Source organism: Oryctolagus cuniculus, chromosome 9, assembly GCF_051225735.1.
Source record: "Oryctolagus cuniculus isolate XC-2025 breed Fujian yellow rabbit chromosome 9, ASM5122573v1, whole genome shotgun sequence".
NCBI classification, from domain to species: domain Eukaryota; kingdom Metazoa; phylum Chordata; class Mammalia; order Lagomorpha; family Leporidae; genus Oryctolagus; species Oryctolagus cuniculus.
The window spans coordinates 50,285,327-50,298,268 of NC_142875.1; the positions used below are offsets into that span (position 1 = coordinate 50,285,327).

General features: G+C 33.1%; 1 pseudogene; it reads right to left on the minus strand.

The window, feature by feature from the left end:
* LOC149124561 (ATP synthase F(0) complex subunit g, mitochondrial pseudogene) overlaps window positions 1-10,944 on the minus strand; it is a 178,779-nt pseudogene extending 167,835 nt beyond the window's left edge.
* Window positions 10,945-12,942: the final 1,998 nt, after the last annotated feature.

Here is a 12,942-nt window from a genome sequence, read left to right on the forward strand (position 1 = left end):
AGGAGCAGGGAGAAATCCATCTTCAATCCTTTGGATCAAACCGCAAATACCCACAACAGCCAGGGTTGAGCCAAGTTGATAATAAGAGCCAAGAATTCCATCCTGTTCTCTCACAGGGTGGCAGGGACTCACGTATTTGAGTCATCATCTGCTACTTCCAGTTCCATTAACAGGGAGCTGAATTTGAAATAGTGTATGCTCTATAAGGGATGCAGTCTTCCCAAAGTGGTGACTTACCCTGCTCTGGAGCCACATCAGATCCTCTGTAGATTGTTAATTCAAACCTAGAAATACATGAATGGGTTACTATTTACTTTTACCCTATAACAAGATTTATTTTGATCTTACTTTGCCATCTGTGCATTGGAAAATAACTCTTTTGTATTTAACAGCACCAGATTTTACAAATAAGAATACAAGTTCATTTGAATTTAAATTTCAGAAGACTGTTTTTTTTTCTTCAGAGTAGATCCAATATAGTAATTTTTTGCATTTTACAGATTTATTTTTTACTTGAAAGCCAGTGCCACACACACACACACACACACACACACATTTTTTCCATCCACTGCTTCAATCCCCTGATGGTTGCAACACCCAGGTCTGGACAAAGTCTAGGTCAGGAGCCAGGAACTTCATCTTAGTCTCTCACATGGGTGGTAGGTGGGTCATGTTGTGCTGCCTTATTCCATATGATTCACTTCTTGTGCCAGTTTTCTGAGTCATTTATGTACAGTTCTTATGGTGGAATTTAGGAAAACATTGCAGTTTCTAGCTGGAAATTCATGCACATTTATGTTCATCTTTTTATTTTTCTTGCCATTTTTCCTTCAAAATTGACTTTAATACAAGCTATTTTAGAAAAAAAAACTTTTCTGATGCATCTCTTAGTCTTTTTAACTTCTATCCCCTGTGAAATACATGACATGGATAAATATGGTATCAAAAGAAAATTGTACTAAATGCTTCTAAACTAATATAGTGTTTAAATATTTTATATTTACTTCATGATTCTAGTCAAATAACCAAGAAAAACATTTGACTAATGCAATTATTTATATGACAATAAAGTAAAATTTTCCTTCAATAAGTATTTCTTTAATCATCATTATCCTGCCTTAGTAAAATGACAACAGACAGACTTAAAGTTTCATCTTTAAATCAGTGTGTGGTATATAGTTCTTATTCAAAATTTTCATGAACATTACTTGAATTATTAAAATTTATACTTCTGAAATAACTCCTGCATGATCCACTTACTACTAGAAAACTTGGTAAACTTAAAGCAAGAAAAACTACTTGGACAAGTTACTACTGAATGTTAATGATAGTATTAGTAATAACAACAACAATGATAAAACAACAAGCCTAAAGGCAGCAATTATCAAAAAAAATACTTCTGGAATAAAAAAAATCCTATTTTGGCTGACTCTATATCTTCATTTCAATTCCACACCACAAGTTTACCCAATCTCATATTTGAACATTACTTAGATACCACTTGTTGCATCTATAAACCAAAGGAACGGTTCTCAATAAGAAGTCTCCTATAATTTGAGAAGCTATGTACGACACTCCCAGAAGTTCTGCAAGTCTTCAAGGAGGTAGGCTCTTAAATGTACTACAAATATCTTCTGTGCTAGTTCTTTCCACTTTCCTTTGTCTTTAGTTCAACCACTTTCAATGACTGCTGTTCAATCTTTTTTAATCTTACAATTTTAACAGAAGAATTTTATGATGTTTAATGCCTCTAAATTTTTACATCACTTAATAGGATTTTTGTAGGGAAAGAAAAGTTGATATATACTTATATTTATCAACTTCAATGCTTTTACACAAATATTTAATATTCCTTTGAAGATTTTAAATATTTACTTTGCTAATTATACATTTTAAGCTGATTTATATTTCCAAATGTGTAAAATAAAAAACTCATTTATTTTTCTTTGGTGATGCAAGGTACACACAAGGAGGGTACTTCATTGTATGAATGGATGCATTTTTTCTCATTCTTTTATTCTCTTTAATGTTTCCTTTTGGGAAAAACACTGATAGTATACTCCTAAAATAATATGGCCTGTGATCAAAACCCTGGCATTCATTTTTAAAGTATTTCATTTAACAATGAGTATTTGCAATATTTAACCACAGATATCCTAATCTTAGGAAAAATATTTCTTTCTCATTGAACATACACCATTCTTTAAAAAGTAAATCTGTGGAGCCTGGTCTAGTGAGACTACAATATGTATATATATCGCACAGCAGATCTTGATCCTTCTAGTTTACACATACACACACAAACACTCAAATATAACACTTTTACAGACATCAAGGAAAGGGATTTTGAGTCAATATTTTCAAAAGCACCACAGGAAATATCAGATAATTCACAATCTTTCTTTGACAAAGTAATGGTTGTTGCTTATATTGTGTTAGCAATAATTCCATATGCCTGTTTTATAACTTAAAAATAATCAGTTTGGAATATTTTGGTTTTTATTTCCATGTTCTATATCTCTACTGAGATTTTAAAACTAGTTTTCCTTTAAACATAGTCTCCTTTTTTGCTGATTTATTTAGTAGTATCATAAAATAAACTATAAAGTAGAGTGATGTTTGTATATCAGTTTATAAGAAACAGTTTTTATAAAGTTCTGCACATCATAGATATAATTTGATAGCAAATCAATATGTGCCAACTATCCAAATACATCAATTTAATTCAGGTTTAAAAATAAAAAGCATAAGTTATAGAAGTTTATTTTTTTTTTCAGTAGAAAGCCACCTGCCCTTACCAGAAATAATCACAGAGAATTTCATAGTTAGGGAGCATAGAGAACCCTATACTTGAATAATTATGAAACAATTTGAATTTTGATTGTTCAGACAGTGTTGTGAGAGTGATTAAATGAGGAGATAGAAACATATGGTAGTGGAAAGAAACATTATACTGTATAAAACATGAACAAATCAGTCTTGCTGCAATCTGGAACCTAATGAGACTCTGACATATTGGGTCATAATGCAATTTTTTTCACATATTGAAATGTCACTGTAATATTTTGTAAAACTACACAATCTTTTCTTTATATTCCCCCCTCAAGATCCAGAGCAAAATTATAATAAATCAGTTTTATTTCAAAAGAAAAAGCTTTAAACATACTTCATCACAGCTAAACCTACGTTTCTGACACCATGACTAGAGAGGAATAACATAAACTGGTTTAAGGGAAGTTGTTATATTGATGTCATAAGAAAAGTTGAAATTGTTTTAGCTATTAGCTTAGAAGACACTAAGGATGCATTGAATTTTCCTGTAAGTAATGTACATATATGAACTTGCTGTTCAGGTAAGACTAAATGATTTAAAAATTATTTTCCCTCCTGAAAAACCATTCATTCTCATATTCTATTTTTTATTTAGGTATTTGGGATGTGCTTCCTTCTATAAATCAACATACAATAATTGCATTGTTGAAACTAACATTGAAAATCATATATTTTATAGGTTCAAACATTTTTTCTGGTTATATACAACTGGATCTATCATCTCAATGTTTAGACTTCAATTTTTTTATATCAAATTAATTATTTGTCTTCAGGAATGTCTGGTTACTGAATGTGAACATTCCAATTTAGGATTTGAAATCTGACATATTATTCATCACCAGATCACCCAGCATGGTGTAGGGGCCAGTAATGTCCAATTGGAGGAATTTGTGTCTCTTTTTAGGAAAAAATGGGCATATTCATCCAATGAAAATTATGAATCAATTTGATCATCATTTCACCAAGGAATCCTGCCATGGCATTCCTCAGTGTTTAATTTTTCTTCCTGATAACTATCCTTGGTTTAACAGAATAAACCTAAGGACTAAACAAGGTAACAAAACACATTCTTTCTTTTAGCTATTTAGAAAAGTACAGTATGATATTATTAACTATTATTACCCTACTGTGCAATAGAACACCTTGTTTTTACAACAATGAAAGATGGTATTTTTTAATTCAATAAAAGTAAACCTTTCTGAGGTTTGCTCTATCTATATATATATTTGGAAAGAGTTGACTTTGAAGAAGAACCGAATAGTACATCTTTTGTGAGCACTTTGAAGTTACTATAGCTTATGAGACAAAGATAATGTCCTCCACTTAATACATTAAAGTGAGGAAAATCTTTGCGATCAAGTTTTACTATAAACTCTCATAATCCAACTCTTTGAGGAGAGAGGCCCTGCATGAGAAGTTAGTGCACAGTGACACCTGTTAGCAAAATAATCACACATGATGAGTTAAATATGAGGGATCCATATTAACACTTAAAAGTATAATACTGGACTTGAAAATATTCATAAAATTAAAAGGAATAGATATCCTCAGATATTTGTTTCTCGTTGAAATGGTGTCTGTATTACCCCAGCTCCATGCCTTGTTTCCCATTCCCAGGAGACGAAGTATGTACCTAAGTTATTGTCAAGCACCTGGCTGATCTCTAAGCATTTTTTCTTAAATTAATTGCATCATGTATATTTGAGGTTTACAAGCTGATGCAACGGGATACACACAAACTGTATATTCACTATAATGAAGAAAGACACACCTATCTATCCTCTCAAATAGTTACTTTATTATGACAAAAGCAGCTAAAACTTACTTAATAAAAATACCTAATACAATAGAATTGTATTAACTTTAGTCATTAGATGGTACATTAGATCTCTAATCTGCTATTTTGCATCCTTTGACCTCCATTTCCCCATTTTCTTTTCCCCTCCTGCTTCACAGTCTACTATGGATAAAGATGAATATATTTTACTTTTGCATTGGTAAAACTTAATGCTAGCTAAACTTTTTAAAATGAATCACACAAAGGAAACTAACAAAGCAGAAGATTATGTTTCATAGAAACATTGAATTTAGAGAAGAACTTTTGAGTAATATTGAGAAAAGTTAGACATTTGAATTTTTCAAAATTATCAAAGGATCACAAAATGTCAAGAATTTGTAGTATTTTTTCTCACGCACATTAGCTTAAGCAGCTGTGATGAATTAAACTGTGTCTCCATCACAAATATATATTGAAATTCCCTGTCACTTCAGAATGTGACTTATTTAAAAGTTAGTTTTCTGCAAAGGTAATGAAGTTAAAATGAGCTTTTCTGGGTGGACTATGGCCTTATATGTTTGGTGTTCTTCTAAAGAAGCCATTTGTGAACAGAGACAGACATTCACAGAGATGATCCCGAGAAGACACACAAGAAGGCCAGGTCACAGGATAGATGCATCTATCAGCCAGAGAATGAAGGACTGCAATGAAATGCCAGAAACTAGAATAGATGAGAAAGGATTTTCCCCATGCACATTATTAGACTATTTCACTACCTTGATACCTTGATTTCAGTCTTCCAGACTCCAAAAATGTGAAATGATAATTTATGTTTTTTAGCAACTCACATGATGACACTTTCCATGTTCGTCCTACAAAGCAAAAATGCAGTAATTCATTTTCTATTAATTTTATAATCTTTTTTAAAAATTATTTTTATTTGACAGAGAGAGAGAGAGAGGGAGAGAGAGAGAAAGGTCTTCCTTCTGTTGGTTCACCCCCCAAATGACCGTTATAGCTAGAACTGGGCCGATCCGATGCCAGGAGCCAGGTGCTTTCTCCTGGTCTCCCATGCAGGTGCAGGGGCCCAAGCACTTGGGCCACCCTCCACAGCCCTCCCGGGCCACAGAAGAGAGATGGACTGGAAGAAGAACAACCAGGACTAGAAACCGGCGCCCATGTGGGATGCTTGTGCCGCAGGTGGAGGATTAACCAAGTGAGCCACGGTGCCGGCCCCTAGTTTTATAATCTTAAAAAAAGCATGGGTTGTATTGCTATGAAATATCTGCATGTAATTAGATCACCTTAAAAAAAGCAATGCTGAGTGCTGAACTGCAATCCTAACAAGATAACCATAGAAATGTGCGAAGATGGTAGGATTGACTATAATGCCATACACTGATTTTGTAATAGTACTCATATTTTAACAGATCTGAAGCTTGGGAACAGATATACAGCCTAGAGGTTAAGATGCCTGAATCCCACATTGGAGTATCTGGGCTCGATTCTCAGCTTCAGCTCTGAGTAGCTCCTTCGCTACTAAGGCAACCCTGGAAAGCAACTGTGATAGACCAAGCAATTGATTTCCTGCCATCTGCCGGAGAGACTGCAGAGATTGGCATTGAGTTTCTTGCTGCTGGCCCTGGCACTTGCTTTTACAGGCCTTTGAGTACCAAACCACAAAATGGAGCTATTTTTCTGTGTCTACCTTGCTTGTCTCTTTCTCTGTCTGTTTCTGTTTCTCTGCCTCTCAAATAAATAACTAAATAATCTCTGTCAGGCCATTGACATATTGGTTAAGAATACCCTTGGGATTCCTGCATCTTGTTTCTGAATGGTTTGGTCCCACTCTTAACGCCACTCCCAACTCCACATTCTTGCAAATGTACAGTACTTCACTCATCACTGAAGTACTTGAGTCCCAAATGCTGACATGAGAGAACAATGAGTTCTCAGCTACTGACTTCATCCTGGGGCAGTCCCCATTACTGAGGGCATCTGGGGCATGAACTAGAGGATGGAAGATCTCTCTCTGTCTCTGTATTTCAAACAAATATAAACAAAACACATTTTTTTAAAAATCTGGAACTTGATTGAAATCATGTTTAAAGATATAAATATATGACTTAAAGTCAGATATAGTAAATAATTACCTAAATATGTATTTATTTTAAATATAAATTGTATTTATTTAATTATGTAAAGGAAACATATTTCACACATTTCATATATTCCGGTTTAAGAATGTTATACACACCACACTCCTTCCTTCACTCCCACGCTCCCTTTTCCTTCCTTTGTTTTAATTTTCACAACCGCATATTCTGAATTTACTTTATAATCACAAGCTTAATCCACCATTAAATAAAAAATTTAACAGTAGTAAGCAAAGACCACTTAACCTCAGGCGTATAGACAAGGACTATAAACAATTATCAAGTCTCAAGAGGTCAGTTTCAGATGGGGAAGAACTGACAGAGATGTCTATCTATTGGTTCATCCCCCAAATACATGGAAAAGCCCATCCAGGGCCAGGTCAAAGATAGGAGCCTGGAACTCAATCCAGTTTCTTATGTCCATAGCAGGCACCCAAGAACTTGAGTCATCACCTGCTATCTTCAAGAGTGCACCTGAGCTAGAAGCCGGATTGGGTGTGGGGCAGGACTCAAACTCCAGTACTCAAATATGAGACACAGGAATCCCAAATGTGCCTTAATGACTGTGCTAAATGTCCATTGGAATGAGATTTTTTTTTTTCGCATGCAAGTTTCCTTTATGATCAGTTAAGAACACTTTAAATGTGTAGGGATAATATTATTCACATACAAACAAGCTGTAATTATCAACATACTTTTGCTGACAACAGTCTAAAAATTTCATGATAATATCCAGGGGAATTTTCCGTAAGTTATATTTTCCTAACAGTCTAAGATGAAACTGTTGCTTTTCTTTGACATCTCCCACAATATCTATCCAGTGGTAAATTGAGGTGAGTATTCACACTAGTGGTTTTTGAACACAATAACTCAAAATTCTACTTCACTAAAAATATGGTTTTCTAATTTCCACTGTTCGAATTAATTATTATTAATTCATAATAGCTAAGATATAAAATCACCTAGATGTTCATCAACTGATGACTGGATAAAGGAATTAAGATACATACACACACACACACACACACACACACAGTTGAATATCACACAGCCATGAAAAGAATAAAATCCTGTTTTTTGTGGCAAAATGAAAGCAACTAGGGACTGGTGCTGTGTGTGGCTCATAAAGCCATGCCTGCCATGCAGGCATCCCAGCTGGTTCCAGTCCCAGCTGCTCCACTTCTGATCCAGCTCTCTGCTATGGCCTAGAAAGCAGTATAAGATGGCCCAAGTCTTTGGGCCCCTGCACCCACATGGGAGACCTGGAAGAAGTTTCTGGCTCCTGGCTTCGGGTCAGCACAGTTCTGGCCATTGTGGACAATTGGGGAGTGCACCAGTGAATGGAAGACCTCTCTCTCTTTCTCTCTCTCTCTGCCTCTCTGCCTTTCCTTCTCTGTGTAACTGTGACTTTCAAGTAAATGAACAAATCTTAAAAAAAAAAAAAAAGAAAAATTGAATGCAACTGGAGACCAATATTCTTAGAGCAATAAGGCAGTCCCAAAATGCAAATATTATGTTTTCCCTGATTTGTGGTAACTAATATGGAGAGTATTTATTGCGTTTGTGTGAAATTGACATTTTGAGATTTGGTAATTGTTTATAGCTCTTGTCTATACTCCTCAGGAACAATGGTTTTTCTACTTACTACTTAATTTTATGTAGTTGGGGATTAAGTTTGTGATTATAAAGTAAATTGAAAGTATGTCATTGCAAATACTAAAAAAAAAAAAAAAATAAGAAAGGAAGGTGGAGGGAGACAGGAAGTATCCTGTTCTGAAAACTATATATATATGAAATACATTACATTGGTTGTGTCTATATAAACCAAAAATTGGAAAAATAACATGTTTATATATAAAAATAGAAATTAAGAATTGTGTTTCCTAATCTATATATTTTTTTCTCTTCAATATAAATCAAGGAGGTCACAAAACTGAGTTTTAGTTTCTAGATATCAGGTTACAGGAAATTTGTCATGAGTGAAGTATTATTCTGAAAGAGACCTATTCAGTAAGGCTCCCCTAGCCAGAAACCCAGTGAAATTTGATAATCTCACTTTCCTCTATTAATGTGAACAGGAACATGAGATGAAATATTACTAATCTGTTCTAGAAATACATACATATAGTCGCTGCTAAAAGCTATCATATATTGTTAACTAATCAAGCTGTATAATAACAATAAAATATGTGCCTCTGAATTAATGCTATTCATATGAAAACTTTGTATTTTTCAGAAATGATGTCAAATATCATTCTTTCCTTTTTTTTTCGTGGTTATAACATTACCTGCAGTGACAAAGACTGATACTTAAGAAAATAATTACATGTTACTTACTAAACTTGATAGCCACATTTGCATTTCCCAAGACCAATGGGACACTTAATAGGTGAATGATGCCACAGGATTTTTTTTTTTGAAAAGCCTAATTCTTCTATAGTATAATGTACTGTGGAACCAAGAATTGACTTGCCAATGATTTGAGTATAGAGTACGTATCATTCTTCTATTTCTAATTTATTTTCTCAAAACTTTCTTCACCAAAGAGATATGCTGCACTATATACCTTTCATTATCTTTGGGAGACATGTTTCAGGAAGGACCCTTTATAGATAACAAAATCTGTGGCTGCTCAATTTCCTTTTAGAAATTGGTGCAATATTTGAGCATAAAATAATAACATCATCCCATATATTTAAAATCATCTCAAGATTACTTACATTACTTACTGCAAAGCAAATGTTACCTAAATCATTTTTGTATTATATTATTTACAAAATAATGACCATTCAGTATAGTCTGCTTTTGAATATTTTCAATTTTTAGAACTCACAGACAAGAAGTGTTGGTTATATTGATCTATTATCACTATACAAGTCAAATATTGAGAAAGAAATATATGAAGAAAAATATGAAAAATAATTACCCAGTATATGAATGAAATGATAATTAATTTATAACAATTGGACAGCACAGAAGGCAAACAATTTAAATAAAAAAACAAAGTAAAATGAAACAATAAACAACCAAAATTCCTTAACAATAACAAAATAATTCAAAGAAGGTAATTTTAATGAAAAATTTTATATTCAAACGAAATTAACAATAAAATCCAGAAGAATTCGATCACCTTTTTCCAAGAAAGTAAAATATTTTCTTTTAACAAAGAGATTATTGGAGAGAAAATGTTGATACAGATGATTTTTTGCCTTTATAAGTAACAAAGCACTGGAAATATAATTTTTAAGTGTTGATAGTAATAATATTGATAATAATAATAATAATATTAGAAAATGAGACAGTTTTTAAGACGTCAGTAGACCCTCAAAAGTTTACACATCATATTAAGTTTATCTACAAATGCCAAATTTACTTTTAATAAGCTACAGTTCACTGGAACTATTCTACTTTCTCAAAATAAGAATCCTTAAAGATTTTCTTGACACCTAAAAGGGATTGATTCAAACATTCAGGAAAGAATGAAACATCTCAATTAAAGAATAGGAGATAAAGAATAAGCATTTGTTCTTTTAATATGCCTCAAAGACAAAGCACAGATCCTCTTCTAGACAAAGGGTGTTGTGAAAACATGTAGAACAGTATAAAAACACATTCTGGAGAAATAAAAGAAATATTTTACTGGCAGATAATGTGATAGTAGGAAACCTTAGTTGCCTCAGCAGAATGGATTACCTGTCTTCTATTTTTTCTTGAAAAACCACAGCCTGGGCAAATGAGTACTCAAGGCTCTTATTAACACTCCAAGTAGAGTGTCCCAACACAGCTCTGCATTCTGTGGTTGATTGATTAGACTGCTACTGCATGTTTTCCCCAAAGATTTTAAGACTCTTTACAGAGAATTTTAAACATGGACAAGGTGATGTTATAAAATTGAAAGTAAGGAATTCACTTGAAATGTTGCAAAGAAAAATGAAGAGAATAATGAAAATAGAAAAGGAACAACATGAGCAGGTGATGAAAAAATCAGAATTCCCTAGTAAAAAATGACAAAAATTGATCAAACAATGTATTTTAGTTTTTGAATGAACAACTATTTTCCTTACCAAATGCAGCCCCTAATGTATTAATAATATCTACCTTCTTGCTTTTCTTCTCAGAGCAAAACTCACTGCCTTGACTCTCCTTTGCAAGTTGTGGTAGAGCCTTGACTATGTCCATGGTTAAAAGATGTACTTTATATATTACAAGTCTCCTTCTCCCTCACCCTGTAATATATTCATCCAAATTTATTCAGAACATAACAACTGCTGTGTTGGATTTCAAAACTGACTACCACATAGCATTGCAATGTTTACTTGCAAGTTACTTTGACTATTTTAACACAGTTCTACATTAGAAACTATTTCAATTTAATCTGGGAGTTGAGTAGGCAGCATTACCTTTTTGGCCATGAACTTGATGTGTAAAATGAGGAACACAATACTAATTCTTACTTCATAACTTTGTTAGGATTAAATAAGACTTACTACTGTAAGTTATAATTCTCCCCTGTATAGTACAGCAGTGTACTAGAGTCTATAATTCTATGTTCAATATGCTTTCAATGTCCCCTTATTGCATTTCACTAATATTTATTTGCAAGAGGAACTCCATATTAACATTTAGAGATGGATTGTCATGCTATTATTTTGCTAATAGCATTTAATTTATAAATAAGGTGATTCAAATTACGATTAAAAGCATTTTCAGATACTGCAAATTGGTTGAAGGGCAAAGAGTATGTGGTTTGTGTCCCTGTTCTGTACAGAACAATGATTCACAGATAAATAAATGAGCTCCTTTGCTTCCCTGGGAGAATGCCTTATGAACCAAGCATTATTACCAAGGCATGCTACAGTGATAAGATGTGACCTTAAAGCAATGAAGTGGACAGAGTTGAGAAAACAAGGAGAAGTTTATTTAATTGTGATATATGATGTTTAACAATACTTTTAAAAGAAACTATAAACTTCTTTTATTGAGGAAAATAATGCTATAAGCAATAAACAATTCATAGACTTTAAATATAAATGAATTCCTTTAAAGAGGGCTAGCTGTTTAAGGCATGAGTATATGTTAGGCATGAAAAAGCGCACTACTACATGCAAACTTATTTTAAGCAACAGTTTTGAGTACTTTTATGTATAATCATTTATCCAAAAATAGTACATAAATTCAGTATACAAGTAAGGATCATGTAAGTAATAAAATTAGCTGACACATTTTTAGAAATCTTAATTCGTTACAGAATCATTCCAAATATGCTATATGCAATTTAATCCATTAATATTCACAGCCACTCTATGAGGTATTACATCCACTTTAAAGATGATGGAGCCATAGCCATTTACCTAAGGTCACACAGCTAATGAAGGTACAGCTGGATTTGGATACAACCTACCTCTATATATGACTTTCTAGGCATTACATTAGCACTTGTAATATTTAGGCATAATTTGCTTCTGCTAAGTAGTTACAGCAATGCAAGGATTTCATGGGTATTCAGTTAACATTTGGTAAATTGTATTAGGCTGAACTGAGTTGAATGATTCATTAAATGATACTATGTTATACAAATTCCATAGTGTTTGTATACACAATCATTTCTCAGTTTGTTGACAACGTTTTAAAAGCTTCACATATAAAAGTGTCACCTAGAATATATTCAATATTGTTCTTGAATCTCTATAAATTTTCCTAGTTGGATCCTGCCTTAGAACTAACTTCTTTGAGCTAATGTTATCTAATAGATCACTAGCTAACCTTTAGCACACCCCATAGGTAAGAACCACTGTTGTTTATAATTTTAAAACTTTAGCTTGCATGGTAGAAATTTGTAATTTAACAAGCAATAAATTGTGTGCTAAAGGTAAAATTCCAACACGTTACAAGATTTTTGCTGCCAGAGTAAGTCTATATCACTTTGTTTTCAGGAAATCTACTGCATTTTACTATTCTTCCTAATCACTGAAGTCATAAATGCTTTAAAATAGAGTATTATGGTAATAAGAAAATTGGTAATAAGGTAATTGGTAAAATGCGATAATAAGAAAATAACTGCCATAATCTCTGAAAGATAAATGCTTCTTTAGAGATTATCCAATCTCATCCTGGGCTCCAGACCAGAACTCCTGATTCCAGCTTCCTGTTAATGTGCACTTTGGGAGGCAGCAGGTG